Source organism: Acanthochromis polyacanthus, chromosome 3 (genome assembly GCF_021347895.1).
Source record: "Acanthochromis polyacanthus isolate Apoly-LR-REF ecotype Palm Island chromosome 3, KAUST_Apoly_ChrSc, whole genome shotgun sequence".
NCBI lineage: Eukaryota > Metazoa > Chordata > Actinopteri > Pomacentridae > Acanthochromis > Acanthochromis polyacanthus.
In genome coordinates, this window is record NC_067115.1 from 17,869,545 (window position 1) to 17,892,462 (window position 22,918).

At 39.1% G+C, this 22,918-nt stretch overlaps 1 protein-coding gene and 1 long non-coding RNA gene across 3 annotated transcripts in view; one reads left to right on the forward strand and one right to left on the reverse strand.

Annotated features, from left to right (window-relative positions):
• Positions 1-22,918, reverse strand: part of LOC110956362 (zeta-sarcoglycan) — a 352,883-nt gene that overhangs the window by 276,091 nt on the left and 53,874 nt on the right. The window lies entirely within an intron of this gene.
• On the forward strand, positions 2,316-14,324 carry LOC110956363 (uncharacterized). The gene is made up of 4 exons (XR_007940893.1): positions 2,316-3,084; positions 3,644-4,061; positions 13,310-13,369; positions 13,510-14,324. It is a non-coding gene; the product is annotated as an uncharacterized LOC110956363 (long non-coding RNA).

Below are 22,918 nucleotides of genomic sequence, written 5' to 3' on the forward strand. Positions count from 1 at the left end.
TGTGTACTGACTGACTCATACGTAATTTGCTCAGTAGCAAGACCAAGAGTTACACATGTGTATGCGGGGACTGATCTACATGCACACAATACACAAAGTGTGCATAAACACTAATATTAGATCAAATGTCTGATCCACACACACACATTTTCCAATTCAGTATTATATAGGCAAGGCTCCATTTATTACTACCTGTACGCTTTATACATATAGTCGGTAAAATTTGCCGTAGCTGCAACATAAACCTCATCTGCTCTCAATAATTTATGTCCAGAATCTGTTGGCAGTTTTTCCGATGATATGTAATTGTACTACTAATCCCACACACAGCTAGCCATACACTGACAGCAGGTATTATATTGATCAAACAGCTCCAGAAACCGTTGCATTGCTTTTTAGACCAGCAACAATGCAGAATACTATCACAAGGTTATGCAGCGACCAGCCTTTTCTTGAAGCAGGTGTGCATTCATCAACACTATTTGGATATTTTCAGTCTTCTGGAGTTGCACTAGTTCAAGTAGCTTCCAATACAGGAGTGCTGGTTGTCTTCAGTAGGTGCTGGCTGCTAAAGGGTAGCTTAAATATCAGTTTCTCTGCAATGTCACGTCAATCCCACTGCCTCATTTTCTCTCCCCAATATCTATCCTGTCAGTATCTTCCAGTCTGTCGCTGTTGTTTATCATTTGTTTCATCAGTGCTTTTAGTATTGCAATATATTTACTGAAACTGGGTTGCTGTGCCCACATACTGAGACTCTTTTTGCCCGCCATCTGATGTTTTTCTGGCAAACACGTCAAAGCCTTGAGTTGTAGAGCTCAAGAGAGTAGGCTAAATAATACAAATATAGTGGTTACATTTAAAAACACACAAAAAGACTAAATTAAACGGGCTACATGTGCTGTATTTGTTTAACATTTTTTATTTATGTGAATTAAGCATTACCAATCAGCCTCCACCATCAGTCTCCTACACGTCTACGAGGATGAAAGAAAGTTTTACAGGCCGCTGTGGTAGTGACTTGTCAATCACATCATAGCCGCTCCCTAAAGTATACCCTGCTTTGTTGTCATTTATCTCCGTGGGACTATAATTTACCAAACGAACATCATGCTGTTCTGAAGAAGACTTGAAATTAGCAATCGGGATCATAAACTCATTAGGAAAATGTTTAATAAGGTACTTAATCAAGTGAGAAGTAGAATCATTTTCTAATAGACTAATGTGCAAGCTGCATGCTTCACTTTTAGACCCAGAGACGGCATCATCTTCCTATAGTCTGTGTCTTTATGCAATTATCTCTTTGCATTATTGTCATTTCCTTACCAAAGTTACTCAATTAACACCTTGCTTCATCTTTCTTTTTCTTTCCTTAGTCTCTCCCCAGTGGTGTTTTCTCATAACCCTGCCAAACAAAGCTCATATCTAATTGCTTGGTAACGATAAACACTCTCAGCTTTAATAAATACAGTGCAGCTATTTTAAGTTACGTACATATATGCTAGCTGTAAGAGTTAAGTGTTACTTTTGCTCTGCAGTGGCATTTAAAACCAGTTCGGTGTAAGAATGTGCAAATGTGAACAATTGATTTCAATATGTTTAGCTCTTCCATCGTTGTATTTCCACTATTTTTTGATTTTAGTATATCTGTTTTGTGATTGAATGAGCGACTAAGTGAGAATAAACACAGTGCAATTGTGGATTTGAAAATTGAAATTACACTCATTGTTTGGATTTCAAACCACATCCATGTGGTAAATTTACAATTTTACATCTGGTCCATCACTGAAGTTTCAATGAAAGTAATTTATAGAGTGAATCCCTTGAAGTGTCACATCTTTAAGGTATTTAACCAGAGAAATACTCATGACTACATGACTAGACTTCAAACGCTTAATATTCAGACAAACATATCTAGAAATGTACCTCAAGTAAAAGCAAATCTTTTTCCTTTTCTTTGTCCTGTTGTCTCTGCTCATTACTTCGACCCACCAGGTTGCTTAGTAAAATTGCTCTATTTGGTTTTTGAGGAAAATCAGTGTGCCACCATCACAATAGGTGAAAACAAGCAAGACACCATTTATCTCTCTTTTGCAGGCATTCATTGTAGAGTTGATGACCCAAATCTAAGTCCCTATGGTTTAGAAGCACTGCATTGCCTTTTGTCTGTGTCTTTGTGTGCATGTGTGTGTGTTTAGAAGGTAAACACAGTGTTTTAAAAACTGAGGGGGTGGGGTGTGGGGTGGGGGTGGGGTAATTTCTTTTCACCGAGGGAGAAGAAGAAGAAGGTAATGATTGTGCACCTGTGTTTTGTATCCTTGTGTGGATGTCTACTAGTATTTGTGCTCGTATGCATGAATGTATGTGTGTATAATTTGACAAACCTCTCCACAAATCTCTGCGTGTGCGCAGGCATCCATGTCTGGCTGTTTTTAGACATGGTGAGTGTTTAAAGCTCAATGCACGCTGTTGCACTCTCTTATGCAACCATGCGACTTTGACCACACATTCACACACATGCATATGCGCACACTCACAAACACAGTATCAGGGAGCTACTTATTCAGTGATAAAAGGCAAGCCAGAGGGAACCCAGTAATTGAACTCCAGTGAGCGAAGCTTGGAAGCACCGTGCCGTATCCAGGGTAATAAGAAAAAAAGTTATTATTCACCTCAAAGACAAACACACATACAGTACATGTGCACACGCTCAAAAAGGAGCACATGTATTGGAATGCACACATACAAAAAGAGACACACTTAGGCAAGAACAACAACATACCATTCACACAACAAACTCACAGGACCGCAGTCTGTAGGTTTAGACTGTCCTACGAAGCCAAGTTTGAAGGATGATGAAGATCAGGGTATGGAGCTGTTGCATAAGCAAATAAACTTTGAAATTATTGACTTTCACACTCTCTACCTCCCGCTGCTCCACTGAATAAATCAGAGTTCTCTCTCTCTCTCTCTCTCTCTCTCTCTCTCTCTCACTTTGGATGTATTCAGTATATTCGCAGGAAGGAATCCACAATGTGTGCGGCTATCAGTTGGACTGCAGTATTGCAGTAGGCGCACACACAGGTATGCACATTCTCACACAAAGTAAAACAGAGTGCCAGCCCTTGTAGGAACTCAGAATGCACAAATGTCCAGCAGGTTAGTCTGGCGCATGACTGCTTTTGTGTGTCAAGCAAGCTGCTACTCCTCAGTCACATTTTGTCATCAAATTAGTCGTGTCATTCGTTGTGTGTGTCCGTACTGTAGAATCAAGTGTCATGGATATCTGAATGGAAATGTAATTAGTGTCTTAAAAGATAACGGACTTTTCTTTGTACTAAGATCTTTATGTGACAGTTGTAAAATCGAAATGTGAATTTGAGTCGTGAAATTTTCATACTGATTATACTGTCAGTAGATGTCCTTTTGTAGTTTTTCTTTTTTTAGTCGTCCAACAGTTACTGTCTCATGCTCAATATATTTCTTTGTAACTTATTAACAGTCAATTTCAGCTGTAGTATGTATTCTCCCAATTTTGTAGTGGAGGTTATAAGATTTTAGAGAACATGGGAAGTGGGAAGGATGAGTAAAAGGGAAAAAAGAGGCACAGAAGCAAGTAAATTTTACTCTCTTTTGTTTTTAGCTCTATTGCAACTCTACTCCTCTGAAGCCTTTCTTTCTGCCTGGTTTCCCATGAAGTCCAGTGGCCACTGAAGCCAAGCACTGAAATGTTACATACCACTTGTAGCAAAGAATAATGTTCTTCCTGTGATGCAATTATCCGTAGTCCTCTTCAATCTCAATCAGCCTCCCACACCAACATATAACAATCTCAGCTGTGATCATCTGTAGACTTACTGACCCTCTGTTACCAAAACACAATTGATCTCTTCACAGAGATTTCTTGTGTGTGTTTTCAGTCCTCCGTACTTGCTGTGTACATTAAATGTCATCACAGAGACCACACCACAGCTTCATCAATGAACTGCACATGCATGTGAGCTGTCTTCATGAGTCGAAGTCTAATGGATATTCAGCCAACAAGTACAAGTTCTCTCAGTGTAAGTGTTCGTGTGTTGGTCGTGGAACATGAACAGTTTCCATTAGGATTTATTGGTGTGTAGAATTTAATGGTCATACAATCGCTAACATATGGATACACACATGCAGTCGTACTCATACAGCGCTTATGCATTCAGCTCGGAAAAGCTACAGATGGCCATATGTCAATAGCACCTGAAGACTACCGAATTAATTGTTGGTAAGGTATACAGTATGTGTGTGCGAGAAGGGGAACAGAAGTGAATGAAAACACTCTTGATTGTGATTCAAAGCCTTCGCAAGGTAACAGGTTCTCAATCAATGTGCAATGGGACACTTAACATGAAGGGAGCTGGAAGCATGACATCAATTGCTGCTTAAATGCCAGCAAAAGCTGCAGCACATTATTGGATGAGATAATGGCGTTGTGTGTCTAGTCATAAGCTTGAGGGACAAAACCAGCTACGGTGTGAACACACTCATGCAGAATGTGTGCAGTCGTCTCTGGCTCCAGGTGCATATATAACACTCCCATCCACTTCATCTCCTCACGAAGAAAAGGTTCAATTTAATCCTGACAGGTGTTTCCTGTCACAGCAAGGATGTTGGTAATTTCATGACCAGAGCTGAAATTGTGCAAATGGTAACATTTGAAACTGGAGCTGGTATTATGTTGTACTTTATGCTCAGAAGTACAATATTGCCATCAAATTACTGCAATATGTAACTTTCTGTTATTGTCCAGCACTGATAAGTCTGCCTAAAAGGAGAACTACGGTAATTGTATTTCCACAAAATCTAATGCTCATTATGTAATATTAGTCATGAAAAAGGTTTCTAGAAGACTTAAAATAGCAACTGGCACAAAGTTTTAATCCAAACTTTTACATCAAAATATTTCACAACACTTGAGCGAATGCGAACTTTTAGCTTCCAAATTTGTGTCGTATATCTTGTTGCGGCAATTTTGCAAGAAAGTGTGAGCATGTTCTGAATTATGCAAATGACGGTGTCATGCAGAGTTCTAGGTGTCTCAATAATGGCTTTAGTATTTATAGTGATTGCTTTTGGGTTTTCTAAATAATTATTCATTCTGGAGGTTAATGTACAAGGAACACTTCCAATGATAATTACTCCTTTGGGAGATTTCTTCTGCTTTCCATCATTGTTAGGTCAGAGGTCATGGTTATCTACTGACCACAATATGTGAAAATGTCTAGCGTCTTGCTGAAGGACTCTTCTCCAGAGGAAAGAGGTTTGTCAGCGAGCACAGGGCCTAGCACATGAATCCTCTGAAGACAATCTCTCTCATCAGTGGACCACCCAGCTTCTTGTTGCAGCAACGGGGATATCAAATCCCATTTAACACTGAAGATGTAATTTAATTTCATTCAGATTTAATTAAATATGCTTAAAATCATATTTTCCTCAATTTCATCCTTATCCATCACCCCTTTGTGTTTGCCGACCCTCTTGGGTGATCCCACAGGGTTTCCTTTTTCTTTTCTCTTTTTTCTATGACATTTCAGAGCAATTAAAATTTTAGTCTATCTTGGAAAATGTTTTAACTCACCACGCCATCACTGCTGTGAGGACATCAAAAAGGGTGAGTGCCACTGTGAATAGTGTGAGTGTGAATATGTAAGTCTTCAAGTAAAAAGTAGAAAGGCTAAGCAATTAAGGCTACGCTGAAATCACTGCATGCCATGAATGGAGAATATGTTTGAACAAAGAGCAATGGAGTTTGGATTGTGAGTGAGTGTAGATTTAGATTTATGTCAAAATCCGAATCTGTTACAATGTCTGCAGAAACTGGTTACATTAAATGGCGCTGCATGCTGACAGAGAAACTCAGAAAACCAGGAAAAAGAGTTGAAAATGAATGATTCACAAGTTTACAAATAACAGTTCTGCTAAAAACATAAACATGTAAAAAATACAACACTATTATGGATTCAGAAGTCATTTTAGTGTTTGCCAGAGTTGAATCTCTGGCAGCATCCCTGCAGGCCTTTAATTCCCTGCTTCTGGATAAATAGAGGCTATTTGAGATGAAGTGGTGATTAGCACCCAGGAGCTGACAAGGTGAAATTACAGGTCTGAGATGAATAGATGGAATCTCAGACCACCATCTGTGTCTGGACGACAAGAGTGCAGCTCTTGATTTCTGTTTATTTCAGCTGGAACGATTAAACAAAATAACCGTTTTGCACTATAGGTGATATGGATCAAATGCTCTTTCATGATATATATATATACACACGTGGACAAAATTGTTGGTACCCCTCAGTTAAAGAAGGAAAAACCCACAATTCTCACTGAAATCACTTGAAACTCACAAAAGTAACAATAAATAAAAATTTATTGAAAATTAAATAATCAAAATCAGCCATCACTTTTGAATTGTTGATTAACATAATTATTTAAAAAAACAAACTAATGAAATAGGGCTGGACAAAAATGATGGTACCCATAACTTAATATTTTGTTGCACAACCTTTTGAGGCAATCACTGCAATTAAACGATTTCTGTATTTGTCAATGAGCGTTCTGCAGCTGTCAACAGGTATTTTGGCCCACTCCTCATGAGCAAACAGCTCCAGTTGTCTCAGGTTTGATGGGTGTCTTCTCCAAATGGCATGTTTCAGCTCCTTCCACATATGCTCAATGGGATTCAGATCTGGGCTCATAGAAGGCCACTTTAGAATAGTCCAACGCTTTTCTCTCAGCCATTCTTGGGTGTTTTTGGCTGTGTGTTTTGGATCGTTGTCCTGTTGGAAGACCCATGACCTGCGACTGAGACCAAGCTTTCTGACACTAGGCAGCACATTTCTCTCCAGAATGCCTTGATAGTCTTCAGATTTCATCGTACGTTGCACACTTTCAAGACACCCTGTGCCAGATGCAGCAAAGCAGCCCCAAAACATTACTGAGCCTCCTCCATGTTTCACCGTAGGGACAGTGTTCTTTTCTTCGTATGCTTGGTTTTTGAGTCTATGAACATAGAGTTGATGTGCCTTACCAAAAAGCTCCAGTTTGGTCTCATCTGTCCAAAGGACATTCTCCCAGAAGCTTTGTGGCTTGTCAACATGCATTTTTGCAAATTCCAGTCTCGCTTTTTTATGAGTTTTTTTCAGCAGTGGTGTCCTCCTTGGTCGTCTCCCATGAAGTCCACTTTGGCTCAAACAACGACGAATGGTGCGATCTGACACTGATGTACCTTGGCCTTGGAGTTCACCTTTAATTTCTTTGGAGGTTGCTCTGGGCTCTTTGGATACAATTCCAACGATCCGTCTCTTCAATTTGTCATCAATTTTCCTCTTGCGGCCACGTCCAGGGAGGTTGGCTACTGTCCCGTGGGTCTTGAACTTCTGAATAATATGAGTCACTGTTGTCACAGGAACTTCAAGCTGTTTAGAGATGGTCTTATAGCCTTTACCTTTAAGATGTTTGTCTATAATTTTTTTTCGGATGTCCTGGGACAATTCTCTCCTTCGCTTTCTGTTGTCCATGTTCAGTGTGGTACACACCTTTTCACCAAACAGCAGGGTGACTACTTGTCTCCCTTTAAATAGGCAGACTGACTGATTATGAGTTTGGAAACACCTGTGATGTCAATTAAATGACACACCTGAGTTAATCATGTCACTCTGGTCAAATAGTTTTCAATCTTTTATAGAGGTACCATCATTTTTGTCCAGGCCTGTTTCATTAGTTTGTTTTTTTAAATAATTATGTTAATCAACAATTCAAAAGTAATGGCTGTTTTTGATTATTTAATTTTCAATAAATTTTTATTTATTGTTACTTTTGTGAGTTTCAAGTGATTTCAGTGAGAATTGTGGGTTTTTCCTTCTTTAACTGAGGGGTACCAACAATTTTGTCCACGTGTGTATATGCATTAATGAGAATCTGCAAGATTTTTTAATAAATAGGGAAGGAGAATTTGCTAGTAGATAAAATAGCAAAACATGATTTCAAAACAAAATTTAAAATGGTGGGTCAAAGGGCTTCATTAAAAATGATGCAGTAATTACAGCCATTTCCACTAGACTCCAGGAATATTAATGGGGGGGGGGGGTATCACATTTATAGTGTATGTCGCCATGTCTGGAATAAAAAGCAAAATGAACCTCATTTTGTCATATACTGCATGTTCCTTACTTTACCCCCTATAAAATGTGTTTAGGATAAAGTCCCACTCTTTGTTTGCACTTTTCTCTCCCATTCTTGTCAACTTAAGGCACTTGGGTCTCAAGCTGCCTTTGCTGATAAAAAGCATCAGGGTAATCATTCTCTCTCCTTGCTCTTTACCTCCTGCATGTCTCGGCACTTATTCTCAAAGCCAGCAAAGTACTGCAAGGAAAGAAACTTGCACAATGTGAGGAGTTGTTGAGTAGTGGTGAGGTGAGTTGACACAGTAGTACAGTCAGCCAGACATTGCTTGATTTTTACAGCAAAGATTAGAAAGTTGAAAACAAAGTCTAAAATTACTTAAAATTCATCTGAAATGACAAAAATTTGAGCAAGTGGACGCCAATTTTGCCTAAAATAATTTAAACTTGTCCAGAATGAATATATACGGGTCTAAAATGAAAGAAATGTTGTCCTAAATGACTCAAAACTTGTTTGAAATTATTTGAAACTTGTGTAAAATTACTGGAAATGGGATTTTTATTTTAAATTTGTCCAAAATAAGCCAAGAATGTAACAACAAAAAACCCTTGCAACATGTCAAAATGCTCCTAGATTACAGAAAAAAATGGCCAAAATGACTCAAAAGTTGTCCAAAATTTCTTTAAATGTGTCAACAAATTACATAAAACATGGCGCAAATTACTCAAAACTCATCTGAAATGTCAAAAACTTGTGCGAGCCAACTCATAATTCGTCTAAAATAATTTTGAATTTGTCCAGAATGAATACAAAATACATGATGGTAGCAACAAAACACTGTATGACACAAAACAATCCCCTTCTTTGTTGTCCTTCAATCTCTCTTCATCTCTGGGAGAGCTGAGTCAGAGAGAAGTGAGACTCTTCACCAGAAGAGAAGTTGTGACAGTGCTGAAGAGTAATGCAGCTTTAGCAAAAGCCTCGGTTGCTGTCCAGCAGCAAGAAGAGATATGACTTTTGGCTGTCAGCACCGAGAAAGTGGGAAAAAAAAAACATCACCCATATGGTCAGTTTAAAAAAAAAAAGCTATGCTCAAAGCAAAATAAAATTGACTGTAAAGTCACCTTCGAAAAGTACTTCTAAAAGAAGTCAAGTGCATAATGTGAAAAGTACTGAGTGTGTGTGTGTGTATCTTGACATCTCTTGCTGTGTCAGGGGCCTCTGCTCTGATCCCTCTCCTCCTCCTTCGAGGGAGCGAGGGAAGGATCACTCCTTCTTCAAAGTCTCTCTTTCATCTCCACCCCATCACACCATCCTCTGGGGGGGAGGAGGAGGACGTGGGGGAGAGCGGCACAAGCAGACAGGACTGGCTTTTTATACATCCATCTCCTCCCTTGTTCCTCTCCTCCTTTTCATTCCCATTTCCCCTGCGCGTTTCCGGGCCACCGTTAGCCCTCTTGGACCCGACAACTTTGTTATTTCACTTCAATTTTCATTTTTTTCTATCCTGCATTATCCATTAATATTTGCCGTACCCTCCCTCTAATTTCATGTAATAGTCATATATAATGATGCCCTTATAGAATCTTAATGTGCTTGACAGAAGAAAGGTACAGTGTCATTGCCTGTGTGCTGTTATTCTCAAACTGATGGGTGGCTATAATTACTTTTAATATCTTCAAAAGCCTTCCTGGCTTTCTTTATCTGGGACTCCAGCAGTATTTTTAGCAGCAGCACCTGTTTCATCCCTCTCTTCATAAAAACAGAAACCTGTCGTGTCTCGATGGTGTACCCAGACATTACCACATACTTGTATTCATGCGTTCTGAGACAAGATTAAATTACCCGTACTTTACTCCACTTTGGTTTCAGGGTAAAAGGCATGCTGGGGACGCACGGTTCTGAAATGGCACATGGTGGGCTGCAAAGTGTGGGTGGCAGGCTGTTCTCTCATGTCTCCTCACCTCACAATTGAGCTATATACTGTCTCCCTCCCGCCCGTGGCCCCCACACACACCCTTCCTTTCTTCACTCCCTCACTTCCCTTACTCACCACCCCTGGAGGAGGACTAAATTTACTGCTTTTGGTTCCCAGGAGTTTGTAAAATGCTGTTCCAACAGACTAACACAACCTCAGGGATAGTTAACACTCAACCCTGGGATTTACACTCTGCATGATCACTTTGCCACTTCATCTTACACGCGCACACACACATCACTACATGATGGTGCCAGTCTCATTGCTCTCCAAAGGGATTTGACTGGGATTAGTGCGCAAAAGCCAGTATCCTCTTGATAATGGTGTACGCCTGTTCGTGGTTCTAGTCTTCTCAGTGGCACAGTGTGCGCATGTGCTTTTGTGTCCCTTTTTTGAATTTGGCCACCAGTCAAACAGGGCACTTCATTATCTGCAAACTGCCTTTCATCCCTGGGAAATCTCATTTAAATCTCTCTTCGACTCTGTACTACAATATATTGATGCCGTTTTCGCTTTCTTAGACTAAGTAACTCTCTAAGGTTCTCACTGAAATCTCAGCTTATTTCCCTGCAGACACTCTTTTGCAAGCTATATGAACCTTAGGCTTGATTTATAGGGTACATGCAATAAGTTATAATATTTTTAAAAATAATTTAATAACACTTTTTTTGCAGTAATGTCAGTTCAGTCAGAGTTGAGATACATCTCAAGATCACTTGAGACTTCTTTTTTTTTTTTTTTGCAAATCATGTCTATTCATTATTAAGCTGAGTCAAACTAATTAAAGGTACTAAAAGCTGAGCTGCAGAGGATACTCAATCTTAACAGAAAATTCCCCCTGTACCACAATCCTCTTGTGTGATTTATTCGTAAAGAACTATAAACCGTCAATGTTAATCTACAGTGAGCAGAGTTTTTGTTCTTGAACCATTTGTCAGATACAGAGCTGCTGCGTAGGCTGAAATAATGGCAGTTCTTTTGCAATGAACAGAGGCTGAGAAAAACAGGTTTTGTTTCAGCTTAACCCATGTACTTCCCCAGTAGAAAAAAAGAATCGTAGGATATACCGCAGGTATTTGAGAGAGCTGTTGATATTACAGTTTCTGTCTACAAAGCCAACAAATATGGAGATGTGCCTTTGGTGATGCAGGTTATCTCACATGTCTTGGTCTCCTTGGAAATGTACAAGTTTAGTCCTATATTTATTGTTAGTGTCAACTGTTGCCTCTTAAAGGATAAGTTAGATATTTTATATTTTACATTACACCTTGCTAGAAGATCCCTGGTTCGCATCCCGGCCTTCCCAGGATCTTTCTGCATGGAGTTTGCATGTTTTCCCTGTGCATGCATGGTTTCCTCCCACAGTCCAAAACATGCTCAGGTTAATTGGTGACTCTAAATTGCCCATGGGTGTGAATGTGAGTGTGATTGTTGTCTGCATATGTAGCCCTGTGACAGACTGGTGACCTGTCCAGGGTGTCCCCTGCCTTCACGCTAAGTTAGCTGGCCTAGACTCCAGCCCCACTGCGACCCTAATAAGGATTCAGCAGTGTATAGATAATGGATGGATATTTTACATTATACAGACAGTTTGATAAGAAGATTACTGCAACTTTCACATCTGATAAGAAGACAATGTCATATATATAAATTATGAAGTCAGAAATAGGTTAGTTAGATGATTTAGCTTATTATAACAATTGGGTGGCTTAATTTCAACTACCTTTCCGTATATTGCTCCTCTTATTTTATTAAATCTAGCTACAATTAGGCCATCCCATGCTCATTTAAATGGAGGTGAATAGTTGAGACTCACTGATTGAGGCACACTGACCACTGACTGACTGTTATTAATGTGATTTCAGTTAATTTGGTAGATGTGTGGAGAAGATGGTTGAGGAAAACAAGCACAATCTACTGTCCATCAGTCTCATCAATGTAGTTTTGTTGCGTATTTAAGTAAACCGTTTGTCTGACTCTACTATGGCTGCCAACAGCAAACTGGTTGTACTGGTAGTAGGGTAGTAAGTGTATAGAGTTTGAATGATTGTGATTAATCATCTACCTATTGCTAGAAGTATTTCAAGCCAATTAGATTTTATTAATGCCCTTTCTCCTCAGAGGCAGGCAGCTTCATTAAGTGATGCACTCTAATGCCCACTCTAATGGTCTTTGTTACCTAAATGTTTTTTTTTTTTTTTTGCGGGGGGGGGGGGGGGGGGGGGTTCCTTAAAAAGAAAACAAAAGTTTCTACATCAAGTAAATCATTGTTTGTTCAGAGATTTATAGGTTTAGATGAAATTATTGGATAAACTTAATTACTGGCATTTTAGGTTTAAGTTAGAAAGGACAAACCAGGGCTACAGCAGATTCTTATTATTAATACTGCATACTTAGATTCAGCTGTTGCTTATAATTATTCATAAGATTGATTATGTCAGAATGGAAATATTCTCTTCCACAAACACGACTATGATAAATGGAATAAAGGAGCTTGTTGTTTTTAAGTGGCACTGTTATTTACTCGGCTTCAGTGACAGTAGCTGGTACTAAAGGCAGTGCGCACCTGCTTGTCACGTCCCTGGATACAAAAGACCGTTGTTTTTGGAAACAAAACGAAAATTACTGCAACATGAGTAACTCAAGGAATATTAAAAACCTGCAGCTAGCTATGATTGAAACTGTTTTCAAAGGCTGTGCACAGTGCCACAAACCCCATGAAATCACCACCGCCATGAGAGCACATTAAATGATCTGTTACTCTCTTCATTAACACAACAAGCTACAGTGCATTGCTGTCTCTGTGCTAATTTTAAGAAATTGGTAGTAAATTGGCCACTGAAATCTTGCCATGATTACACAGATGTCTTCTCCAAAACAGGAAATGTTAATGAATCCATTGCATTTTGATGCCCTTTTTACTGTAATCCTGCCTTGCCAACATGCTTACTCACCAGTCAAATACAAAGAATTATTCTTACTGCCTGCAGAAACGACATACTGTGTCTACAGTCTTTGTGAGTGTAAATGACAGCTGATCTTGTCTCACACATGAAACACTGAGGCTGAACCAAATAAATAACTGTATATCATCAGTGACTGTCAGAACGCATACAGTAGTTGATGACAAATTCAGCCAGATATCTAACCCAGCTGTCATTTTCGTGATTCCAGGTCTTCTGCAGGACATTGCTGGAAAGCAAATCTCATTTATCCCTTGGAGCACCTTGCAATGTAAGGAAAACTGTCTTTTATGGAACCTGCCAATTTACCCTCACACCAGCACAAGTTATTTTCATTTCCGCTATGATGTCTTGCCAAGTCACATAGTGTCTGTCTGCCTCTTTCATCGTTTGGGATTGTGCTTTCCACAGGTATGCCAAAGCCAAGGGCCGTGCTTTAAATTCATTATCAGCTGTCTTAAAGATGAGAAGCCAATCTGTCTGAGAGGTGTCTGGAAGGCTCTGTAACACCATCATAACAGAATGAGCTGTAGTGAAATGTCAATACTCTCCCTGGAGTGTGCAGTGTGTGTATTTGAGTGTTTATAAGTGTGAGAAAAGTATGAGTAAGAGGGCAGGCGCTTGGTGTGTGACAATGCATGTGTGCTGTAAGATGGGTTTTTAATGCCAATGTTATGGCTTTAGCAATGTGGGGAAAAGCAATATTTAATTTGTCAATGAACGACAAAACTGAATAAAATGAAGTAGCAAAGCACCAGATTACAGCAGTTGTACTTCTTGTCATGTACATTTGCTAATATATAGTCCAGACTGTATTTGGACAGTTAAATATTTTGTTCTTTAGGCTCTGCGCTCCAGCACATTCAATTTGAAATAAAATTACGCATTAAAGCGTCAAGTCTCCGTTTTAATTTTAGTAGGGTTACATCAATATGGAAAGACCAGTGTGGAAAAGACCTTAATACACATCGTGAGAGATAATTCCACCTTAAGTCTCATAGAGTGGACTCAACTCTTCAGTTCTGAGGTACACTCAAGGTCTTCAGTGCATGATCTGACAGTGAAAGAACACACAGCTGACCAAGGAACCCTTAGTATCCAAGTGTCTGACGACTTCTAAACCTTCACAACATGACACCATGTGTAAAAGCACTGTATCTCCCATATTTTTTCTACACTGATGCAAACCTATTCAAATTTAAGCTCAGGCTCAGCCCTCTAATATGGCATCCTTTATTATATATTTCAAAATTAATGCGCTGATGGTTCATGCCTGGAGTTGACTGTAGTCGACAGACAAATTCTTCTCCACTTCAGCAGCAATGGTGAAAAATAAGACCAGAGATTTCTTTATCTGTACAACAGGTGCTAGATTAGACAGCAAGGTAAGCAACGCCTGTAATTTACCATCTATGATGAATCATCGCTGGCCGACAAACCTGATGGATTTCTTTTTGATGTAGAAATCAGTCATGTGACAGGAGTGTGAGGAACCATGGAAGGCTATGCAAAGAAACTTAAGTTCGATCAGAAAGCCATCATGTGTGTCTGTGTCTTTGTTTCCCAAAGTCTCTGTGCCTTCTCAAACTAAAAAAATAAATAAATAAATAAAAATAGTATAATTGATGTTTAGGTCCTAAAACATTAGAGTTGGATTGAAGCTAGCCATAAAAGTAGCAGAACTTTTATAATGACAAAGTTTATTGTAGATAAAGGATAAGGGACCCAACATAGGTATGGCTCACACAATGTCTAGAATTAAAGCATTGTGGTTATTTTAACTGTTAAATGTGATGTTATTAGAATGGCAAGTTAGTACTGCTAAACACATTTAATTTGACTCCTGTAAGAAGAGTCAGTCAGTTTAAGAGTGATTTTAGTGTCTAATTTTAGATTTTATTTTAATACTCTGGATATCTGAAGCACTTACTATCTAGATATTCTACCTTTAGGCTTTAGAGTTTTATAATCGTACTTCTGAGCCACACTAGGTTGGAAGCTATAATTCACCTTACTTTTGCAAGTACAACATGATCCCACTGAGGTCTTGAGGTCTATAAATACAGTAATCCCTTATGTAGGGGCCAGATGAAGACGACTTTCCACCATTTTCATATGCCGAGGGTCTAATAAACATCTGAAAAACTAGACGGAAATAAGGTTCTTTAACCTCACAGGGAAAGCTCATTTTGTTGGCTTTCTTAACATATTAAGTCTTATTTCCGATAACCCTGGAAACTACTAGAGATTAATGGATTTACACTTTGTTAATGTGACAAAGAATGAAGTAAAAGGATAAGACTGAGAGTGCATATGTACAAAACCTAGATTTTTTTTTTTTTTTGCTATTGTGTGTTTTGAATGTGCTAATGTTTCTAACAATCTCTTCATTTCTTTCTTTTAATTGCATTTCTGTTCTTATACAACCACTTGCCCTGTTCAAAGTGACTCACCTGTTTCCACACAAGTGCAGCCAACTGGTACTGGAAGTCACACAATTCGCCAAATAGAGATCATCTGAGTGCAGTGCATGTGTCTCAAGTGATTTGTGGTATAAAGGTACCCTGGAAGGTATCTGGAAGGTCTAGTCACTTGTGAATCAGTACTCCTGGCTATAAATACACCATGAAGGTAAAAGATCCTATTAAGCAACTATGTGAACATAAGTCAGGAAAATTTCCTCTGGAGTACAGTTAAATCCCACTATTACAAAATGGAAGGGATATGTCAAATGCAAAGTCTGCCAGGAACAGAGAAACCAGTGAGGGAGGCCATCAGGACACATATGGCTCTTTTACACTCCTATGAAGGAGTTAAAGTGTTACAGTCAAGGCTTCATGTTAGAGTGGCAAAGAGAAAGCCACTGTTAAAAAAGTTCATATTAAATCTCGACTTGGGTCCACCAGAAGGCACATGAGAGCCTCTGAAGTCAACTGGATGAAGGTTCTTTATTCTGATGAGACCAGCATTGAGCTTTGTGGCCATCAGAAGTCACTAGAAGCCAAAAGCTGCATCATTACAAATCACACCATCCCCACCTTTAAGTATGTTGGCGGCAGCATCATGTTATAGGGTTGTTTCTTGGCAGCATGCCCTTGAAGACTCGTTTAGGTGGAGGGTAATATGACTGCAGCAATCAGGAAATCCTACAGGATAACCTGGTGCAGGCTGCAAGGGAACTACAGCTTTGACAAAGGGTTTTTTTTTCCAGCAACATTATACCCCAAAGCGTACAGCAAAAGCTCCACATAAATGGTTCAAAGACAACAAGGAGAATGTTCTGGGGTGGCAGAGTCAGAGCCCAGACCTCAATCCAAGTAAGAATTTGTGCCTGGACTTGAAAAGAGGTGTTTGTTCAGGATCCCTGTGCAACCTGACAGAGCTTGAAAAGTTTAGCAAAGAAGAATGCGGTAAAATTGCAGTGTCCAGAAGTGCAAAGCTGACAGACCTATACTCAAAGGCTGAATTCTGGTATTGTGGCAAAGGTGCATCTACAAAAGGCAGTGAATACCTATGCAGTCGCTTATTTTCTGTTTTATGCTTTTAATTATTTGGCATTACATTTTATGAATGTATTTTTACTTTGACATTAAAGAGTCTTTTTTGTTGCAAATTTTTGTCGCGAGTCAAATTGTAATGACCGTGACTCAAGGTTGAAAAGCAATAAAAAGGGGAAACTTCCAAGAGGGTGGCTGTATTTGTAGGCACCGTGTATTAGCCAAAGTTCCTCTATCTGAAATATGTGGAAGACTTTGTGTTACTTATTTAAGCTTTCATTTTCATTCAGTTTACACTTTGTGCCTCCCTCTCCCAATTCCATTCTGTTCACAGTCTATCTCTGCCTACCCTCCCTCTCATTTCAACCTTCCGTCCCTCAGCATACAGTCACTCATTAGTCTTTCAGCAGGGTGGAAAGAGGAGAAAGCGGGTGAGAGAGAGACAGCAGGCAAAGTGACAACTGGCTGACAAAATGACATTCACAAGGGAGAAAGAGAGGGAGGGGGAGATTGAGACAAGTAAAGAACGACAGCCATGGTGTAATAAGGGACTGACAGGGCATGGACGGAGCAGAAGAATATCGAGTGAAACAATGAAGGGTAGAGAGAAAAAAGGGAGAGAGATAAAGACACAGAAGCAGAGCCTTGTCACCTAAGTAGTGTTTTTATTTTTGCTGTGTGAACAGGGACACAAACAGCATTATGGCACAGTCATCACACCCTGACAACAACCTTACACAGCATGATAGCTGAGTGTCTGTTTCACACTGAGAGAATATGTGTTTCAGACTATTTGCGTGTACACAATCAGGCCTATGTGTGCGTGAATGTGCTGTTGGTATGTGTTCAGTTTTCTAGCACTTCCATGGTTACTCCCTAAATAAGCACCATTAACATTACTGCAGTGTGCTGTTATTGGAGGATGATTTCTCGTAGGGGTTCTTATTTTTCATATGTGTCTGTGTGTATACATTACAGATCGTCTTCCTTTCCTAAAGCATATTTTAAGGGGGGACACTGTGCTATTCAGAGACAAAAAAAATTATGAATTACACTGGCACGATTACTGAAATTACAAGTGCTAATCCAGAATCACTTAAACTGTCATCATCTGCTTCCTTATTTCTCTGAAATCTCATTAAATGAGAATGTATCACAGTGCCCAGAAAAAGAGATGCATATTCTAAAATTAGAATCTAGACGACTGTAATCAGATTAGACTGCTGTATCTTGCCAATAGCAATATCATGAAAGATTAGTATCAGGGTTACAGGAAGAAGACATTTTTCCATTGATGTATGTGTATCTGATCAGATTAAGGCTATGTTTTCTATATACTGTACCCCATTGCGTTCATCTGATGCCACTTGACATGCATATCACATATTGGCACTGTACATGACTTGCAACAGTGAGACATTAGTTTCTGTAATGTAGAATTAGTTTAAATAATTAAATCAGCCCAAACAGCCACCTGCACTGTCTGCAAAACCACTTTACTGGCTTATAAAGTGGCATTAGAATATGATTTCATGATATCTTTTTTATACAAACAAATAGCTCTTTTAAGTGTTCACTCTTCTTGTTTTTTAAAAAAAAACATATTTGCACTTTAAACGTTTGGTAATTTGTCAAGGTATCAATAACTTATTTTTTCTTTGGAGACAATTTAATCATGAAGCACATCTTACCTAAATTAGGCTCCTCTCACAACTTTAAGAGGTTCTTTTAGCTGGAATATATGCAATGCACATTCTTCATTAAGTAGGAAAATATGAATATTGCATTGAGATTCATCACTAGCAGATTAATCAATATTGTAAATATTTAATCACTCAGACTAGTAATGTGGCAGAAAACCAGAAAAAAGCTGGACATGCTTCATGTACCTGCAGGGTGTTAACCATACTCTGCCCAGTATTTGTCTAAAAACCTTGTTAATTTATATGAACTACTTGTGTTTTTCTTATCAGATCTGTAAGGTCCAATACAAGGTATTAGCCATTTCACATAAAACTGGACAGTGCTTTTATTGACTTGTGGTTGCTGTGGTATCTCACATTACAGTCCAATCTAACTTTCAGCAAGGCAATAATTGGTGCCTTTATGTTCCAAGTATGGATCCGTTTACAGGCCATGATGTCGTGTTGACACTGAATAAGTTCAAACTGCGCCCTTGTCGGTTTTGTTTGATGACATTTCCAATAAAGTTTATTTAAACAAGATGGTTGCACCCTCAACAATAAGAGCTAAAAATAAAGAATGCCAGCTCTATTCTGTTCAGTTCTGTGACGAATGGAGATTAACAAAGCAACATAGAAGCTTCCTTGTCGGTCTCTTTCTTAGCTACAAAAAGTGGAATACAATTCCAGTAATATCCAAACAAGGTGACTGCACATTATAACCAATCATCTGACAGTAGTCATGCGGGATATTATTTAAAGGAACTGCTCAAAATTTGGATTCCTAAAGCAATCACTGCAACCAGTTGATTGCTAACATTGTGTTTGCAATAAGCAACCACATTTGCTATGTAATACTTCATCAAGCTTACCCTATAGCTATACTCAGCATGATTATGAGCTTTTATGATGGCCGGAGCTGTATTTATACCGAGGTCATCGTTTAACCTATACCCTCTTCTGACTCATTATACCATGATACTTAATTGCTCCCAGTAGGGAAATAGTCTTTTTTTCTCTCAGCTTTTCTGCACTGAGGTCAGAGGTCTGTGTCATTCCCAGACCAGCACCATTGCTGCTGGCATCCATTCAATGTCATACTTGAGGACATGTAGAAAAACTGGGTGGTTGCATACATCCACATGGGGACTTGAAGTTGTTTTCTTTGCTGGAAAGGCAAAGGCTGTGATGCTTCTCTCAAGGCTTCATCATATCAAGGACCTTTGATTTGTGAAGAAAAACACAAACGTCTTCCTTTACTTCCACTCAACAAGCACCAATGTGGCTGCACATTCGGCTCCACAGAGCAATTCTCTGTTCTGTGTTTTGCATTTATCTTGTCCAACTAAAATAAAAGCCCCAGCGCACTGAGCAATTACAATAATAATGAGGAGCTGTTTACGGATGTCGGTTTCACTCTACTGTTAAGGAATTTCAAGGTTGCAGTTTTATATTAGAGTGGTTCCTTCTCAGAAACTCCCAAGGTTAGAAGGCATGTTTTCTGATGAGTCACCTGAATTACCTTGAATTTCAATGAGCTTCCAAAGTCACGAGGTTAGACTGTGAGAGATGATTCTGATAGAATCATGTAACCATTGATAACACACATACAAACGCATGCACTTGCAAGGTTGCTACACTAACTGCAGGCTATTCACACATGTACTACACACTCCTAAATCCTCTACCTTACTAATGCAGGGTGTGAGGAAGGAGGGAATGTACACTTTACTCCCTTTAACCCTAAGGTGGAGAGGACACACTTATTTATCCCCCCGCTTAGCTTTGGTGCACGCACACGTACACGCCAACACACACACAGGCAGGCAGCCACACTCTAGGCTTAGAATGGAGCGAGTGGAGAGTATAGAAAAGACCCTGTAATGTCAGATTTCTTTGCTGAGAAGATGAAAGAGGGAAGATCAAACAAGCGGTGGTACGTGATACAGGAAATGTCACCCCTCCCAGCTCACACACATACACACATGCACACACAGCAAACGTAAGCACAGACGGACATGAACACCCACAGGAGAGGATTGACGGTGGCACATGTGTGGGTCCACTTGGGAGCAAATATGTGCCAAGCGATGCATTTGTGCCCATGTTTGTGAACTGTGTATTTACCCACAGTAAAATGCCATCCATGTTGTCTTTGCAGTAATTAATCACCAGAATCCCAGAGCAGCTAAACAGCACAGCATCAACAGTCTGTTTTTAAAAAATATATATATGTATCTGCTTCTACTCCTAAAACAAGGTCACAACAATATTAAAATGAGGCCTTTAATTAAACAGTCTAATTATTGCATCACAGTAAAGATAAACTGCTGCAACCTTTAGAGAAATGGCTGGTAAATACAAACCTGTGGGTGTAATATATATATATATATATATATATATATATATATATATATCACCCACAATTTCAGACGTGAAGAAATATGATCCTTTTGCACTTTGCCCCATTCTGTCTTTCAGATCAGGGATAATAGGATAATGGGATAATGGAAGACAACATTTTCTCTCACTGGCATTAGAAGTTAAACGTTAGTCACAACAAGGTCTGTCCCTTTTGATAATGGAAGCTGAGGTGACACTGAAATTACACTGAAATTATCTCCTAAATAAACTCTGTGGGTGGGAATCCTGAAATAAAAGCTAAAGTCCCGTCTCATTGGCATGCAAGTATCAACAGACTGCACTGAGCGTAGCTAAGACTAGATTGTAATTTGATTTCTGATCTGACACACACACACACACACACACATACACACACATATATAATCACAATCTAGTCTTAGCTACTCTCAATCAACCATTTGCTCTTAGGTGATCACATATTAGCTGTGTGAGTAATGTTCATGTACAATACCTTTATTATGGAAGAGCTTTATTACCTAAGAGATCAAAAGGACCGACAGCAACCAGAGAAGTCATGTGCACACCCTTAAAAGGTTTTTGTCTTTGGAAAGCTGGACACTCTGTGCCATAAGGTTAAAACTTACAACCTATGTACAACAGCACAATTAGAAAAGAGTTATGTTTACTATAAAAGCTGTTAGATTTGTACTTCCTTCATTGCAAAGATGTCATTTCATTGTCCGTATTGTTAGCAATACATTTATGGACAACCCTACAGCGTGTTTGTGGTCTTCAAGGCCAGAATCCAGGTGTGCAAAATATCCCCCACAGTCTTTTGTTGCATTTTCGGTTTCCCAGTCACAGGATAAATTTCATGCAGCTGTCATGTTTGTTAAATACAACCATCCTTTTCATAAATGTAGTACATGTGTCTCGTTTAGCAGATGTGACCTGCCCATTCTGTTGCTGAAACTTATCCAAACACTGAGCTAAGAGAAAGGTATCATCCTACTTTATTTGATGACTAAATCATATCTGCGTTGTTTCCCTAATGTATGCCGCCTTCCCCGTTTGGTGAACGTCTGGGATTTAGACATTCACATCACCATGCATCAGTCACTGTCTAATCGCCAAATCACTCACAGGAATCCATGATGAATGGCCTGGACTCGGTGAGGGGCAGTAGGGGTGTTGGAACACCACAGTTGAGCCCCAATAATCCTCATTAATCTGATTCTGTGCACCAGCAGTGCCGTTAACTGCTTTAGAAACAGAGAGCACACATCACTCAACAAAATCCAGGCACTTTCCCAAGGTCACGTGCACAAATGGATGCTCTCGCAGCTTCACAAAGACACAAACTGTTCAATACACATCTTCTCTTCCATCTGTGGACTGGATTGGCCTGAAAAGTCTCTAATTACAAGGTCAAGTAAGCCCATTCAGCATATTCAATTTGTTTTTGCTGTCAAAGAGACAGAGACAGAGGAAGATAGCTAGCAAGTGGTCGACAGTTCAGACTTTATCTTTCCCCTGGAAAGGATCTGTTAATAAGAATTATAGGAAAGCCATATTGAAATATAAATTTGTTTCTTACTTCTACTGGCATCAAGTAATGGCACCAAAAGTTCTTTAAATGTTTTTTTTTTTTTCTGCCCCAATATGGGGAAGAGGTGAAGAGATTAGAATTTAATTCAATATATTTAAAAATGTCATTTGAAACAAATGGAAACAGCATCAGTAATTTTTTTTGTTTGTTTGTTTCAGGCTCAATAAGTGAGTCCACCTTCATAGACACCCATGTGAAAATGCCCAACTTTCCAACAAAATGAACAAATATACAATCTGGTACTAAATCCAATTTTCCCATAAGTGACTAAGGGTGGAATCTTGAGAAACTCAACTTTTCAAATTGTATTCATGCTTAAATGTATGCCTAATTAAAGGTGTGGCAGCTTTGAGAGACAGGAGGGAACAGTCTTTGGGAAGTCCATGAGACCACCAAAAGACCACCACAAAACCGCATACTGATGATGATTTAATGTGTCATTTTTAGTAGTTTGAGCAACACAAGTATAATCTCATTCACTTTCACTATATTTAAATTGGAAGCAAGAATTTCCGTGAGAGAGGGAGAAGTCTAAATTGCATACAATCACAGGTAGCCTACAGCAAATATACAGTAATAAGGTAATGAACACTGAGTGGAAAAAAAAATCTTTGGAATGTAAGGTGTTTGAAAGAAGAAGAATAAGACATCACACAACTCAGCTGTAC